This window comes from Hyaena hyaena, unplaced genomic scaffold (genome assembly GCF_003009895.1).
Source record: "Hyaena hyaena isolate Hyena2069 unplaced genomic scaffold, ASM300989v1 scaffold_868, whole genome shotgun sequence".
Taxonomy (NCBI): Eukaryota; Metazoa; Chordata; class Mammalia; order Carnivora; family Hyaenidae; genus Hyaena; species Hyaena hyaena.
Genome location: NW_024081496.1, coordinates 720,758 through 738,888, shown reverse-complemented (window position 1 = coordinate 738,888; position 18,131 = coordinate 720,758). Strand labels below are relative to the sequence as shown.

The 18,131-nt window shown below is 40.0% G+C and overlaps 1 protein-coding gene and 1 pseudogene across 2 annotated transcripts in view; both read left to right on the top strand.

Moving 5' to 3' along the window:
* Positions 1 to 18,131, top strand: part of OXR1 (oxidation resistance 1) — a 226,609-nt gene that overhangs the window by 67,477 nt on the left and 141,001 nt on the right. The window lies entirely within an intron of this gene.
* LOC120222323 overlaps positions 1 to 18,131 on the top strand; it is a 50,656-nt pseudogene that overhangs the window by 22,182 nt on the left and 10,343 nt on the right.

The following is an 18,131-nucleotide window of genomic DNA, read 5'->3' as shown; positions in this document are numbered from 1 at the left end:
ATGAGCTTCCAATAGGAGCAGATAGAAGGTTGAGTGAGTGGATGCAGGTGCTAGAAGGAGCGTCGGTGTGGCACCAAGAGCCTCTGCAAAGTTTTCTGAATGCTTCACTTTTTGCAATAAATTAGGTAGCAGGATCATCAACCAGAAATATGGATGGAGGAAGAGTTTATTGGGACTTTTTTAGGAGTGGGGAAATGGCATGACATCCCCTTCCAGGGGAGTGGGAGAGTGCATAATAGGAGAAGACAGTCTGCCTGCCAGGCAGCACTCTGGGTCCTCCTGAGGGTCACAGAAATACCTCCGGAAAGCCTCCTTGCCATGCCTATATGCTTACATTCAAAAACAAAAAGCAACTGGGGCGCCTGGGTGGCTTAGTCGGTTAAGCGTCCGACTTTCGCTTAGGTCATGGTCTCGCGGTTCGTGGGTTCGAGCCCCGCGTCGGGCTCTGTGCTGACTGCCAGCTCAGAGCCTGGAGCCTGTTTCAGTCTGTGACTCCCTCTCTCTCTGACCCTCCCCTGCTCACGCTCGTGCTCTCTCTCTCCCTCTCTCTCTCTTTCCTGGAAATAAATAAAACATTTTAAAAAATACACAAAGCAACTTTACAGTTGTTTTTTTAAATATGGACTTTTACTAAAGAATATTCTAAAATAATAGGCTGAATTTCTTGTAGAAGCCCAAACAAGTCAATGTGTGATCATTGGTGGGGTTCTGTTTCATGTATGTGCACATTCGTGGCTGCTACTGTTCCGAGATGAACTTACCACCTGCCTTTTCACCTCTCCCTCTTCTTCAAAGCTCTCAGTATCCCTTCCAGAGGTTTCCCTTTCTTCTGGCATGCATTCCCCTTTCTTAAGGCATTCCTAGATGGAAATGTTAATATTTGAGCCGATGCGCATTACCATTATTTTTGAGCTGGGAGGAAAGAGGAAAAAAAAACCCAGCAGATACTAGAATGCCTGAAGATAGAGAAAGGAAAGATACAGATTTAGATAAGAAATTACTCAGAATGATACGCCCGTGAAGATAAGTGTAGCGGAACCATAAAAACAACAGTAAAGAGAAACAAGGTGATGGTATGAGATAGATCTCTGAAGGATCCCTGAGCTATTTTGAGTTACTTTTAGTGGCACTTCCAGATACTGGGTTAACTGAATACTGAATCTTTTATTTAGTGATCTAGTTTTTCAAGCAAGGAAGAATATGTTTTTTGCTTCTTTGTTTTCATTTATTTGCAAGAAATTAATGTAATCCTTCATTTACTTTTAAACTAAGAAAATTCTTTTTCTTTAGGGCTGAAGTATTTATTTACTTTTTAAGTTTCTTTCTTTAAGTAATCTCTATACGCAGTCTGGGGCTCAAGCCCCAAGATCAAGAACTCCATGATCAGAAGCCACAGACCCTCCCTACTGAGCCAGCCAGGTGCCCCACACCAAGCAGTTTCTTACAATATGCCGTTATAGTTAGAAGCTTCCTATCGGGGTTTGTATACCTCGGTTGCATGATCTTAGACCAATCACTTAACCCCTCATTGCTTGGTGTTTTAAAATCTAACTCACAGTGTTGGTCTGAGAATTAAATAGTATTATTAAAAACAAGCTACTTTTTAAAGTTTATTTATCTGCTTTGACAGCAAGGGGGGTGGGGAGAGAGAGGGAGAGAGAGAATCGTAAGCATACTCCACACTTAGTGCAGGGCCTCTAGAGTTGGAGGCTTAACCAACTGAGCCACCCAGGTGCCCCCGATAAGCCACCTTTTATTATTCATTCCCAACATTCCAAGGCCATACAGCTAGTAAACAGTGGAACTGTCACTGCCACCACCACCACAGTTTTTAAGTCTGATTTTTATTGGTTCCATGACTAACTGCTTCCCACTTAGAAATAAAATCAGAAGGCAAGAATGAATTTTCCTTGATCCTTGAATTGAAAACTCCATTTTTACAGGATGAAAAGAGTCTACACATCATTTCTCCAAAGATACCAGTTTAACTTCATCTTGTAGGATGTAATGACTTGATGGAGTATTTAAATCTAAGTTATTCAATTAAAGGAGGAAGAGAGGACACCTGGATCTTAAAGCTATAGGTGCATTTTTTGCATACTGCTGCCCCCTGCTGCCTGATATGTGACTTTACGTTCTCACATAGCCTACCTTTATAAAATTAACAAGCTGAGTCTCCTATTAAGGGTCATACCTAAGGTGAGCACCTGGGTGGCTCAGTGGGCTAGTGTCCAGCTTCGGCTCAGGTCATGATCTCACGGTTTGTGAGTTTGAGCCTCGCATCAGGCTCTTTGCTGACAGATCAGAGCCTGAGGCCACTTCGGGTCTGTGTCTCCCTTTCTATCTGCCCCTCCCCAGCTTACTCTCTTTCTGTATCTTTCTCTTTCTCTCTCAAAAATAAGTAAACATTAAAAAAAGAGTCATACTAAAGAGGAGACTGAGGCCCTGGAGTCGGAGTGACCAAGGTGACACAAATGGTGGAAATTTAGGATTAGACTACTGAAAAGTCACTTCTTCCTGCTTTGCCATATTGTCCTTCCCCTATTAAACGTGAACAAATTATTTATTGGGTGCCTACAATGAGCTTGGTGCTGTTAGAAGCACTCAAAATGGAGAAGTGAAAACCAAGAAATCTGCACTGATAAAACTTGTGTTCTAATGTGAGGAAAAAGCCAATAAGTAAGGAAAAATATCAATAAATAAAATCATTTAAGGTGATGATAGATACAGTAAGTAGTGATAATGATAACTAATGTTTACAGATCAGTATGAGCAGAGCAGGCACAAGGCACTGTTCGTCGTGTCTTCTGTGACTTGCTTCACTTGATTTCTCATAGCAACTCTCAGGTCGCTACTGTGCCTTACAGAGGAGGACAAGGCCAGCATGATCCTCAGAGGTGGAACCAGGATTTGACACAAAACCCCTCCGACTCCAGAAGTATTGAGGGCAGGCTTCCCTAGGGAGATGATGCTGAATTAGAGAGGAGAAACCAAGCTTTCGAAGCTCTAGGGGACAGCAGGCCAGGCCAAAGGAACAGCACGCGCAAAGGCCCAGAAGTGCAAGTGAGTTGGGAATGTCTGGGCGCGAGAGAAAAGGAGCCACGTGGCGGTAGTAGAGAAGTGTGCGGGGAAAGCAGCAGAGGCCGGTCATGCTGAGGAGCTTGGATTTTATTCTAAATCACAAGAGAAGTTCATTTTAAATTACAAGACAGCTTTGGAGAATTGCCAATCACAGGAACAGCCTTATTCCTGATGAGGAGCTTGGCCTGGATAAGGAAAGGAAAATAGATTGTAGGAGGACAGGAGTTGGTGAAGGCAGCTAGTTAGGAGAACGGTAACTTCTGTCCCACCTCGAGCTCCCCTTCTGGAGGCCTAACATTCCTGCCCCTCCAGCCCTTCTTCTCTCCACACCTTTCAGCCTGGTTGCTTCTGAGCTGCTCTGGATTGTCTCTGTCGCCCTCACAGAGTGTCTCCCACCGCAGGGTAGGCTTCTCTAAATCTCCTCTCACAACTGGACAGTAACTTCTCTTAATCATGTGTCAAGCCCTCAAGTGCAACCAGAGGCTCCCTTCTCTTTTCTTTCTCGTGTGGCCGTTCGGGGATAGGATGGGATTTGTGGCTGACCAAGTCACCATGTCTTTAGCACCAGATCCTAACAAAGTCCAGAATCTCACATCATGTAGTTAGCAGATTTCTTTTGGATACTTCTATTTAGAAAAATAGGAAGACCAACTCTCATGTTTATAAATATAAAGCCCTGTTTTGATCCTGCACTTTCTCCCCAGAAATAACGGGATGGTGCTTTTACTTGTAAGTACTTCTGATTTCCTTTCAGTTGAAAATGTCCTCCCTGCCCAAATTTTAAGTAAACTGTTCCAAACCTTCTTCACTACTTTATACCGACATTATCTGGATTAGCACTTTATGAAAGAATGAAATCCTTTTGGTCCATGAATGCAGCAGAGGAGATGCAGTGGAATGACAGAGAATCCTCGACCTGTTTCCCTAAGTGGTGGATGTCAGTGAAAATAATGTGGGTAATCAGGATGAAGTTATCCATGATTTCAGTGAAAATATAGATGATATCTATATCAAAAACACATGACATGTTTAGCTGGTGGTAACAGAAACACAACCACACTATTTAGACAAACTAAACATACAAAGTGACCGGGCATATGCAGGTCAGGTTCTGGGGTTTGGTAGTCTGTGCTGCTGTCCTTAGGGCATGGCTTTCATCTTTAAGGTGCCTGCTAGCACTCCAGCCGCCACGCCTCCCAAATACCTTCACCTGAATATCCCTCCCACCCATTAGGTTCAACTGTCTCTGGAAATCACCTCCTGGCCTTTTTCTGATTTTTACCTGTAGCACTTCCACTCTGCCTTGACACCTGTGGTAACAACACTCTCTCCTGAACAACCAGGTGCTAGGTCTGACTTATGCTTCCCCTGAAATGTCAGTCACGTCAACTTTTCCCTCCCGTCTCTGCGGCTCCTTCATGTCTTCACGGTCTCTCACCTGAACATTGCGGCCGTCTTTCTATCCCTGTTGCTCCGTCGCTATTAAGTTTCCCTGTTACTGCCAAAGCATTACTCCAGCTTGTCTAACGAGAAGAACACTTCTGCTTAGGGGCTCTGATATCATGGCGGGACCTGACTCTGGCTCTCTCATTTATTAGCCTGCACAGCCATGGGAACATTAACCTTCCTAAGCTCAGTTTGCTAATTTGTAAAACGGAGGTAAATAGTATACATTTCTTGGGATTGTCATGAGAGTTAAGTGAGATGATGCATGCCAAGCGCTGAGCTAAATGTCTGGCACATGGTATGTATTCAGTAATTGTTAGCTGTTATTTTTATCACCTGCTCCTGCTCAAGAACAATTGAGACAATGGCTACTGAATTACAAATAGAACCCTCAGCTTTGGCCTTCAGTGCTTTCCACATTGTGGACCCAATGTACTGCAAAGCCTCTCCTCCCTTTTGCACCATTTATAGAAACATTACATAAACCCTAGCAGTACTGAATCATATCGTGTTTCCTAAATGGGCCCCATGTTCGCCTGTCCTGTTCCTTTTTCAGACGTCTTCCTCTCTCTAGAACCCTTCTCTGTAGCCCTCTCCTCTTTCTATTGCAATCTCTTTAAGATTGTGTGTGTGTGTGTGTGTGTGTGTGTGTGTGTGTGTGTGTGTGTGTGAAGCTTTTCCCAATCCCTCCACTGTATAATAATCCCATCCTTTGGACTCTGGTATTTCAAGCATAGCTTTCCTGTGTTAACCTCTATCCTAGGATATTCGTTAAATATTGTCTCATTGGCTGTTAGATTCTAATCATGAGTTCAAGGAGTAGGACTCTCAGGGCCACCATGTATGCGTGTGCATGTTGACCCTTTCGCAAAGGCACCCAACTAAGTCTATGCTTTGCAGCTGAACACCAGCCTCAACTCTACTCATCAGACTGACAAGCCCCATAACACCAAGCCCACTTGTGAGCTGCATCCACCAAGAGGCATTCTTTTTTGTCCTAATTAGTGTACAGGTGCCGTATAGAATAGTGCCAGGATCGGTTCCGTTCTTCTTTGCCTGTAGTGTGTAGATCTAGCATGGGAGCATATGCATAGTAGGTTCTGGATTGACCTGGTTTACTTGATTCTGATTTAACCAAGTCTGGTTGCAGAAAGTTAGACCATAAAAGCAAGGTTTAGAGTCTGTTTTGATTATTTTCCCAGGCCATATACAGAAAGGAATGAAGTTAAGGGTCCCAACAAGCTCATATCTCAGTCTCAACAGGGAGAGTAAAACTTAAGTGTCTATAGGTTGTTGAGGTCTTAGTGTTTTATTCTCTGACTGGCTGTTTATAGAACATGTAGTTCTGTCTGTTTTGAAGGCTGCTTTCTTTCTTGTGTCCAGTAAAGTAACTCCTTAACAGCAGCATGTTAACATCAATACTGTGTAAGGGAAAAGTCTAATCATCTTTTAAATTAATTCAAAATTAAATTAACAAATCATCTAGTTCACTTGGCAGTTTCGAAAAGTGGTCCTGAAACTACTCAGATAATGGGTCTTCTTGGTTACACGGAAGAATGAAGGCATGATGTTGGGCCCCCCACAGACTCCTTGAAGACCTCTTCCCTACCCCTAACTACTGCTTACTTGTCTGCTGTTTCATTTTAAGAACTTTATCATTTATTTGAGTTATAGCTCCTGTTGTTATAGCGCCTTTATCATTTATTTGAGTTATAGTTCCTCTTGAAGTTCTCATCTGTCTTTCTGCCTTGGGTGTGAACAAGTTCAGAATCTCTTCTAAGAACCAGTTAAAGAAACCAAAAATCACTGGCACCTGAACTTTCAGAGGATGCCAGCCTGGTGTGATATGAGGCATGTTATCTGGAGCCCAAGGACACTAGTAAGAATAGACTGATCCATATTGTTGTTAAGAGTCCAAAGGGGGGCGCCTAGATGGCTCAGTCGGTTAAGCGTCCGACTTTGGCACAGGTCATGATCTCACGGTTCGTGGGTTCGAGCCCCACATCAGGTTCTGTGCTGACAGTTATCTCAGAGCCTGGAGGTTGTCTTTGGATTCTGTGTCTCCCTGTCTCTCTGACCCTCCTCTACTTGCACTGTCTCTCTCTCCCTCTCAAAAATAAATTTAAGAAAATTTTTAAAAATTAAAAAAAAAAAAAGTCCAAAGGAACCTGTGAAACACAGTGGAGTTGTGTACAAATGAACCAGAATTGGTCTCTCTTCCCTCAAAAGGTGTTCAGTTTTTATATAATCCCCTGCCTGTGGGAGCAAGTACTACCCAGGAGAACAAGTGGGCAGTGGGAGATTCTGTGCGGGGGCCACATGTGGCCCATGGACCACCAATTTGCAACCCTTGCTTTAAAACTACAGTTGAGGGGCTCCTGGGTCACTCAGTTGGTTAAGCATGATCTCACAGTTCATGAGTTCAAGTCCCGCATCAGGCTCTCTGTTGTCAGCGTGGAGTCTGCTTTGGATGCTCTGTCTTCCTCTCTCTCTCTGTCCCTCCCCTGCTCGCGCTCTCTCTCTCTTTCTCTCTCTCTCAAAAATAAACATTTTTTAAAAATAAAATAAAATTACAACTGAGTTCTGATTTCAGGACTTTAATAAAGAAGCATGCACAGAACATGCTTTTTGCATTACTAACAACCAGTCACATCATTACATTCCCTGTTCAAATAGAGGCATCATTTCCCCTGAACACTACCTCCATAGGGGAAAGAAATAATAAAGACAACATTTATCTAGTTTCTATGGTCACTTTTACCAGCATGCAATAATAGTGGAGGTAGCCTTTACCTCCTTGCTTGTAAATGAGCCCACAGGCATAATAGGAATAAGGCGTATCCAAAGGCATATCCGATAAAGGTGGCAAATAAAACTCCTAGAGCGGAATTCAAATTCTCTGTCACTCACTGAAATTAAATCCAGCATACACTTGCGTGTTTTTCAAATGGGTCCTGTGGCCTATCTAGCTACAGGCTAAGAGATCCACGTTAGAGGAAACCAACTAATAGGAACACTTGTAATATAAAGTGTCAAATAAGGCTTTAGATTTTTTTAAATGCATTTGAAGTGGTTTTTATTCTTAATTTTATAATTTCAATTTATAATATATTTTCAATATATAAATTTTTGCAAAAATTTCTAACAAACTGCACTTTTATCTAGTTATTCATTCAGTTAACTCAATAAGTATCTATTAGCACCTACTAATGCCAAGAACTCATCTGAATATAAGATAGCCATCCATTGACAAAAAACATAAATATCCTTGCCCTCAAGGAGTTTATATAGTGGAACTAATAAATAATAAACTTAATGGTATGTTAGAAGAAGATAAGTACAATGGAAAATGTGAAAGAAGAGCAGGCTAAAAGGGACTATGGCTGGGGCTGGGGGTGTACGCTCTGTTTTTAAATAGGCAAGTCAGGGTGGGGCTCTTGTGACTTGAGCTGTGACCTTCAGAGGGCAGCGCAGTGTTTTTTTACTGAGTTTCCCACTCTGTTCTGTTTTTGTTTCCACTTAACAACGCAGTCTAAGCTACGTGGTGAAGAACTGGTATGTATGCTGATAGAATACATATCTTTAAAGTAAAGAGGGGAAGACCTATTTAATACAAAATAAACCTTTTAAAGAATATCTGTTTTTGGTACTTGTATTTTTCCAGTGAGGAAAGGAATAACATTACAGCATATTTCTATAAAGCTCTATAGTTTACAAAGTTCTTTGTATGCTTTTATTTGGTATTCATTATAACTCATTGAGGCAAGGAGAATTCTTTCTCTTAGGTGAAGAAGTGAAGCTTAGAGATTTGCTCAAGTACTTACCCTTCAGTGGTTCCTCATTGCCTCCCTCTGATTTCCCATCTCCCAAACCTCTGATCACGATTCATACGGCCCTTCATGATCCAGTCTCTCCTTATCTTTTCACACCATCTCTTGTCAAGTTCTCTTTCATTATCTTCTATCACTGTCCCTTTACCGAGCTGCTTCTTTTTCCCCATTTGCTGAGCTCTCCCCTGCCTCTGGACCTTTGTACATGCCATTTTTGGTCACCTTTTCTGGCCACTCTCAAAAGATCCTTCTGGTCTCCACTTGGGCATCACTTCCTCTGGTGAGACCTCCTTGATTCTACAAAAGCTGAAATTAACACCACCCACTTCCGTGTTTCCCCAGCACGGTCATCCCTATCATAGTACTAATTGGTCCTTCTGTGATTGCTTGTTTTGTTGTGAGCTTCTGGAGGGCAGTGGCTGTGTCTTTCTTCACTACTGAATCCCCACTTCTTAGTGCAGTTTATGGTCCTATGGGTCTTTCAGCTGATGAATAAAGAAATTGATTAATCAGTTGTTCAGACTGGATAGGAAGCTGCAGTTCTAGACTCTCCCATTCAGAATCCTCTGAGTCCAAGGCCTTCCATAGCTTTCCCCTGGTCATTAATTTGTAACAGCTCCATCATACAGTAGAGAAGATAACCCTCTTTCTCTGGGCCTCTCTAGAGCTCCTCTAGTTTGATCATTACTTTGTTACATCTGGCAGTTTCTTAGCCCTGTTTTGACTGACTTTGTCATTGCATGAAAACAAACCCAGTTTGCTCACTAGAGTCTGATTCCTTTCAGAGTTACCTGCTGCTTCATCTTCTCTTTGCAAGCAAAGCATAGATACTGCATATGGCTGGAAAATGTCCACAGATGCCTTGTGCATGGTTGTGACTCCCTTGATCAGAGCAATTAGCAGTAAACATTAAAGAGAGATTGGCACCATAGTCCAGTTTCCCTGCCGTACATAAGTTTGGCGGAGGGCATACCAACATTGCCTAGTTATTTTCATTTTTCACTCAAGTAGAAATAGAACTTTGGGAACTCCTAATCCTGGATCACTTCTTCCAGGTGTAATAGTGGCAGATTGCTGGCTCCCATGGGGAGACTAGAGTACAGTAGAGTGTTTTAATTTGAAAACTTGGTTGATACATAAGGTTTTTTTAGGGACTTCATGTAGATGAGGCTCTCTGACCCACACTGTCTCATTTGAGTCTCACAAGCCGAGGATCACACAGAAGTTGCAGAAACTGGACATTAGCCCAGGTGCTTCTTCTTCCATTGAATCATGCCACGTCTCACAAGCTCTTGTTTATATACAATCCGTGCCCTCCCAGAACTTGTCCTCTTTTTAATGCCAGGGACGTGATATGAGACCAGAGCATCTGGTAGAGTTCCTTCAGCCATCACTCTTTCTGAGTTTTCATGATGAGTTCTGAAAAACTGATAAGCATTCTGATTTTGACACAGATTACTGAAATTCTCACATATAAATGTAGAAAAAGCCCTCAGACAGGATGTGCACATGATTTTGCTTGCCTGAATATTCAGAACAACAAATGCAGTTCAGAGAAGTATAAGGGAAAGTAGCAATTTTCAACTACCCCTCTGTGCCTCAGTGTTTTGTTTTGTTTTATTTAATATAGAATTTTAACTGTTTGAAATGCAGTGAAGGAAAGAAATAAAAGCAAATATTTTTAAATAACTGCCAGCACCTAAAATATATAAATATTCTATTTAATCATAAATAAAATTTAGACCAAAGAGAAAAGATCATTATAAACGATGGTGTTAATGATTCACAGATGGGTATGCTGCATGTCTGAGTCCTTCCTGTATGTGCTTTTTAATCTCTTAATTTTAGAGCATTTTCTAAAAATAATCAGAAAGCTAGGCAAGTCTGCATTTCTGTAAATCCATGATAGTATAGTTCACAAAGGACTATCATTAATCCCTTTACATCCCTGGTAACACAAGTATAAACCATGAAACAAAAAAAAGTCCACGAATAATGAAATATATTCTACGTTTTACTTATGTTTAATATTTAGTATTATGTGAACCAAAAGGTGCAAAACTTAAAAGGCAACTGTTTTAAGCTATGTATTACATAGCTGTATAGTAATTCCAGCTAGTGCCTTTTAATATTTTTAGAAATCATAAAAATATAAAAACAAAACTTATGAGGAGGACTGTTGCTAATTTTGAAGTACTTAATATTTATATTTATGTAATCCAGGTGTAATACAATCAGGGTGAAATTTTAGTATAAATTTCACCTTTGAATATGGTCTGAAAAATTTAATTCACGACTGTGGGATATCTTACACCCAGAAAATTAACAGGAGGTACCTCATGTTTTAAGTAAATGTAACTGCCTTAAATTGAGAATGACTTTGTGAAGAAGGTATTATTTATTACCTGTCAAATGCTATCATATTTAGCTTAGTATCAGCTATGGATTATGGATCACAATTGGCTAATTGACTGGGGTCACATTGAATCAAGCTGATAATATGACTTGTGAAATCCATTTACCCTCCAAGATCATAACTAGTTTTAGCTACTCCTCAAGACATTTTTTGCCTGTAGCCTCTGTTATTACACCTAACATACCTGGCCTACATTGCTCAGGAAAGCACAGGTGTGAACACTTCTTTGCCTGCTTGAGATTCTCTCTCTCTCTCTCTCTCTCTCTCTCTCTCTTTCTCTCTCTCTCCAAATAAATAAACTTTTTACAAAATGCGGGATAAGAAAGAAAAGAAGAGGTCCAAAACAGAACCTTGNTCTCTTTCTGTCTCTGTCTCTCTGTCTCTGTCTCTCTGTCTCTCTCTCTCTCTCTGTCTCTCTCAGGGAAAAGAAAAGAAGACATCTTTCATTAAGGAGGCTAGCTTAATTACCTCCTCTCACACACAACACACATTGCTCTTCCTAGTTGCTCTTTATTACTGAGAAGAGGAAATGTCGGCATCTCTTCATCAGATATTAATTCAGCATCTTAAACAGTAAAAATTGGTGGTAGGACATGAAGTCCGTCCACCTCAGTGGTTAAGATGTTCACTAATAAAATAAAATGTAATTGTAACTCAGTGCTCTGAAATAAAAAAGAACTTCAAGGATGAAGTCAATATTTGCATGATTAGAGAGACTTCTTACTTCATATATATTTCTTCAAATATCTGAACTGGGTCATATTTATTCTTCAACCAGGAACAAAAAGATTCTTTTTCTTTTGGTCCACAGATGTATTGGATTGTTATCAAGTTTCTTACTGGAAAAGGTTAAGTTAATATTTTGACAACAGATAAAATCTTCAAAGTGAGCCACAAGCTTAAGTATATAGGCTAGAATGCCAAGGATAAAGAGTACAGAAAGAGTTTGAAAGTCATGCAGTGATGATTATTATTAGCGTAAAGCGTACCTCCTCCATGTCAACAACTCTCTTAGCACGGCATCTTGTCCTTTATAATCAGGTGTTGAAAGAGAACTTTGAGAGTCCAGGGGTGGCATTCCCATATCTGTGTTTGGGCTCGTGAATGACCACATCCATCATTTGCAAATAATAGAAGTGACAGAAACCACAGGAATTCTAGAGCTTACACCCTATCTAAGGACATTCAAACCAATTTAAAATAAAGATTGTGTCTTCCAAACAAACACATCCACAAAAGAATTGTGGCCTATGTACCCCCAATTTGCTTCCCTATGACTTAACCCAACCTAATCAGCAGTTTCTTCTAACATATTATCCATGTCTCATATTCCTTCTTGAACATTCCTGCCAAATGGCTGTTTACTTCTTTTGGAAAAAGTTCAGTGACAAGAACTCATCAACTTTTTAAGCTGCCAAGCTTTTGTTGTTGTTGTTGTTTTTATCAATTTTATCAGCAGTGGTAGTAAAAGTAGTCTCTTTTGTGATTGAGGATATTATTAGCAATGATTTGCAAACTTTAACAGTAGATGCCCTGACCAGTAAAAGTCCCATAGGCCTCTCTCTTTGTGATTGTTCCTTAAGAGTCTGTCACTGTCGAGGGTTCTAACTCTTTGCCTTCATGGATGCTACAATTAGTCCCATAACTGCAAAAAGGATCCTCATATTTTTCTATACTATTTCAAGTTTACATGCATTGCATATGTTATGTAGGCTGACCTTAGAAAGACTCGTTTTCCATTTGTTCATCCCAGCGCATATGCAATTTCTTGGTGATAGGCTCCGAGCTAGATCCTGTGATACAAGGCAGAAAGGCTCTGCTTTATTTAGGCTTACATTCTGCTTAGGGACATGAACAAGCACAATGATTTTAAAAGTTCTCTGAAGGGAAGAGAAGTGGAAAAGCAGGTAGGAGCCATATCATACAAGGACTTTTGGCCACCAGGTGTTTGGAGTCTTCTAGGATGATGAGAAGCCATGGAAAGATTTAAGGCAGAAGAATGCATGACATTAGATTTTTTGCAGAGGAAAAATGTTAACATGTTGTCAGTGTAGAAAATTCAGAAAATACAGAAAGCTTTAAAAAGAAGATGTACCATGCAAAATACTGTCAGGTCACCCAGAGCCAAGTATGGAATGGGAGACATGGTAGACAGAATTCTGTGCTAGTCAGCTCAGGCTAGTATAACAGAATAGGTGGCTTAAACAACCAACATTTGTTTCTCACAGTTGTGGAGACTGGGAAGTCCAAGATCAAGGTGCCAGCAGATCCGGTGTCTGAGGAAGGCAGTCTTCCTAGTTTGCAAAGGGCTGCCTTCTTGTTATATCCTCACATGGCAGAGAGAGAGCGCTGGTCCTTCCCATAAAAGGACATTGGTCCCATCTTGGGATCTCTACCCTCATGACCTAATCTAACTCTAATGACGTCCCAAAGGCCCCACCTTCTTGCCCTGTCCCAAGGGAACAGAGGTCTCAACATATGAATTCATGTAGTCCATGCAAGCTGCCAACACTCTCAGCCTCTAGTAGACATTCCATGTACACCTTTTCCCATTTAGTTAGCATGGGCACGAATATGAATATGAATTTGAAGACCTATCACTCCATGATTAGGTTATATTGCATGGCAAAGGCGAGAGGATTTTTGGAAATATAATTAAGGTCCTTACTCAGTTGATTTAAGTTATTCCAGAGGGAGATTATTCTGGGTAGATCTGGCCCAATCAAGTGAGGCCTTTAACAGAGGATCTAGAGATCCCAGACAGAAGTCAGAGATACTCTGACTTCAGCAAATATGCTTTCCTTTTGGCTCTGAGAAGCAAACTGCTGTGTGGAAAGGCCCAAGTGGCAGGGAACAGTGCTTAGTCTCTAGTTGCTAAAGGCCCCAGTCCTACAACTGCAAGGAATTTAATTCTGCCAACAACCAGTGAACTTGGAAGAAGCTCAGATGAGACTAGTGGCCCCGGCCAACACTGAGCTCTTGAACAGAGAACCCAACAAAGCCATGCCTGGACTCCTAATCCAAACAAATAATAATAATAATTTGTGAGATAATAAATTTGTGTGGTTTTTAAGCTGCTAAATTTAGGGTAATTTGTTACACAACAACAACAATTTAATACAAAGGTCATAACATGATCATCTTTATGAATAACCTGAGGGACATGAGTGGAGACCATGTAGAGTCACTGTCATGATCCAAGCAAAAGATCAAGGTAGCTTGGAGTGAGATGCTGGCAGTGGAGACAGAGAGAAGTAGACAGATTTTAAATAAATGTGGAAGTGAAGCAGGGCTTGCTAATAAATAGGATTTAGAGGATAAAAGAAATAAGCAAGAATGATTCTTACAATTTTGGCATGAGCTAATGAGTGGATGATAGTGCTCTTTACTAAATCTTGAAAGAATAGAGGATGGACATTTCGACCTGCAGAGTGTCCAATTTTAGAAAGATGGTGTTCAATTTTAGAAATATAAACAGTTCATTTTATTTTTTATCAACTTAACAGTAAAAACATGAATTTTATTGATTGCATAATATTTCACTGTATATTAATCTTTTTAGCCCTGTTCATCTATTATGTATGGTTAAACTGTTTTTATTCTTTTCATATTAATGAATGATTTACTAGTGAATAGTCCTTTTTAATTTATTTGAATCCCGGTAGACTTAACATACACTGTTATGTTGGTTTCAGGTGTACAATATAGTGATTCACCAATTCCATAGCAGTGCCATCATGACAAGTGATTAATTCTCATCACTTATTTTCTCTTTGCCCCCACCCACTTCCCTTCTGGTAACCATCAGTTTATTCTCTATACCCAAGAGCCTGGAGGAACCCTGGGTGGCTCAGTCAGTGAAGCCTCTGACTTCAGCTCAGATCTCTCCGTTCATGAGTTCAAGCCCCACTTTGGGCTCTGTGCCAACAGCTCAGAGCCTAGAGTCTGCCTCTCAAAAATAAACATTAAAAAATTTGTTAAGAGTCTATCTCTTGGTTTGTCACTCTCTTTTTTTCCTTTGCTCGTTTTGTTTCTTAAATTCCACATATGAGTGAAATCATATGGTATTTGTCTTTATGATTCTTGTATTTAGAATAAATCACCAGAATTGGAGTTACTGGGTCTGATGGGTATGCACATTCTTACAATTTTTTAAAATCAAATGTATTAAGTTATCTTCTAGAAAGCTAGCACCAATTTACATTCCCTCTAATAGTATATGAGGAGTTGACCTCACTCTCACCACTGAGTATCATTACTTTAAAAGCATCTTTGCCAGTTTAAAGGTGAAGAAAACTCATTTCTCTATTAATTTATCAAAGCCCGTGTATCATGAAGATATGCTTCAGTCTTTGGTTTTGTTTTCTTTTGTTCTTTCCTGGCTTCCCTCACTATATTCCGACAGTATGTGACTGGAGTCAGGGTCTGCTGTTAGTAAGCACAGGGAGGGGATAGACTGATGCCATTAAGCCAGTCATCCTTTATGAAAATACGGGAGTTTTCTCTGATATATTTCCCCAAATTATATCTAAAATCAGGAAGTCTTGATGTGTCTTTATTATCTAATTGGCTTTCATCCTAACACAGGGAGTGTAAAATACTTTTTATATAATTTTCCTACTCATAAAAGGAAGAACAAAAAATGACTAACATTTTTCATCCTATTTTCCTACATTTTTAAAATGGTGTATGGTAGACAAGACTATCATCCTTCTGAGCTAAACCTATTGATTAAAATCTCTACAATATATCTCAAAGTTGTCAACTAAAAAGGTATTCAGTATATTAGGTTGTATGTTGTTTAGTAATGGTTCCCTGTGGGTGATGGGCATAGGATGAGGTGGTTGTTATTTTATTACTTTTTTGTATTGCCCAGATGTTTAATATTGAATATGTAGTCTTCTCTAAAGACTTCTCTAAAGGTTAAGACTTTAATAGAACTTTAAATTTTAATTAAAAAGTACTTTAAAATGTCTTAGAAAACAATTCCTTGAAATTACTTTAAAAATCAAGAACAGGAGAGGGGTGTCTGAGTGGCTCAGTCAGTTAAGCATCCGACTGAGGCCCATGTCATGATCTCACAGTTTGTGAGTTCAAGCCCCACAGTGCTAACAGCTCAGAGCCTGGGGCCTGCTTCTGATTCTGTGTCTTCCATTTGCCCCCCCCTCAAAAAAAATAAATAAACATTAAAAAAATGAAGAACAGGAGTAACTGAAACATTTTCAGGGATTAAATGGAAACGCTTTTGAAAAACCAGACTTATACAGTGTACTAATTGTATGTCATAACACTTGACCTCAAACCAACAATTACACTTTTGTAAAAACCCAAACCATCTTGTAAACATATCTCCAAACATTTTTAAAAATGGATCAGTGAAAAATAAATTCAAAAGGACTATGACTTCCTATTGGTGAAGCCAGAATGCTGTGAAGACAAAAAGCTTGGCTTTCAGTGGGAAAGACCTGTCACAGCTGAACATCAAGGACAAATGTTAGTTCTAAGTGGCATTTACAAAGCATATTAAACTATTTACAGGTGTCTCTTTATTAATGATAATACCTACTGTTTGAGTGTTTTTCTATGTGCTGGGTAGTCTGCTATGTGCTTTACATGCAGTGTCTTTAGCCTGCTATCTTATTTAAACTGTTTTCCTTCCAAGTATAAACAATTGAACATCCACTGCTTTCAAGAATAGCTGTCACTGGGGGTGCCTGGGTGGCTCAGTAGGTTAAGCGTCCAACTTCAGTTCAGGTCATGATCTCATTGTTTGTGAGTTCGAACCCTGCATTGGGCTCTGTGCTGACAGCTCAGAGCCTGGAGCCTGCCTCAGATTCCGTGTCTCCCTCTCTCTCTGCCCCTCCCTGGCTCGTACTCTGTCTCTCTCTCTCTCTCTCTCTCTCTCCCTCTCAAAAATAAATAAACATTTGAAAAAAATAGCTGTCACTGAATCAGACTATGTGCAACTTGGTTCTTTGCCATTGTTGCTTCTAATCATTGCTCATCACTCTTTGCTGCACTTGCTGGGTGCACAATCTTGCTTACCGGCCTACTTTGCTTCAAGTTGGAAACCCCACATCCTTCCTTTGACCCCCCCACAGCACAACTAAAACATTACAAGTGTCACTTTATTGGATGTAGGAGGGTGGAAGGGACAACATGGTGAAGGTGACTTCTGCAAAAAGCAGGGAACGGTATTCCGTACCAGTGGACTCGGTATCAGTCACCATTCTTCCTAGGGAACTACCACAATTCCTCAACACAAGGGATTTCTTTCTCATACTCTGTCCTCTTAACACATTGCTGGGCCCTTTGCTTTTCTTCTGCAGCCTTTTCTAATAACCCCTACCTGGCTTCCAACTCTAACACATCTGGGAACTGGGAAGGTGGCACAGCTGGTGAGTTCTTTACCTCCCATTCTAGTCTGGGCTCTGGCCCTAGGTTTGTACTGAATAATTCACTAATATATCCTGCTTAGGATAGTGACATCTACTCAGGTACTCCACCCTCACTTTTACAAAGGACTGGCTGCAAATTTGAAATTATATTTTCTCTTTAGCGTCTCCTGATTCAGGTGTTTCCACTCCAACAAGCTCAGCAAACCTTAAATATTAGTCAATGTCCTCCAGAGAAACAGAACCATGGGAAATGTATATTATAATATTCATATAGTGATTAAAATTAAAATATTAATCAATATATTATATTATATAATTAATATATAATAGTGTATTGTCTATATACATTATGTTTGTTTTATATTTGTGTACATATAACATATATAATGCATAAAATATATATAATCTCTCTCGCTCTCGCTCTCTCCATTGATATTTATTTTTAAAAAATTGGTTCACACAGTGTGAGAGCTGGCAGACCAGGAATCTGTTGGGCAAGCTGGCAGGCTGGAAATTCAGGTTAGAATTGATGTTTCAGTGTTCAGTGTTAATTCTACAGGACAGGATAGGCAAGCTGGAAAGGTTTATGTGTCCCTGTTTGAGCCTTAATTCCTTCTTCTTTAGAAAATCCCAGTCTATTAAGACCTTCAACCGATTGGCTAAGACCTATCCACATTAATCAACTGTAACTCAGTTTGCTCAACATCCACAGATTTAAATATCAATAACAAATAAAAATTACCTTCACAGCAACGAGTGATTGGTATTTGACTAAACAACTGGACATATCACCTAGCCAAGTGAACACATACAGTTTACCTAGCACATTTTAGATATTTGAATTTCTATTATGTGCCAAGCACAAACATGGTCTTACCCTCAGTGTACTTAAAAGTTAGTTGGAAATCTTTCACCTTTGATTCTTCAAAATAGCCTATCTTTTCAGAAAGATTTATTTAC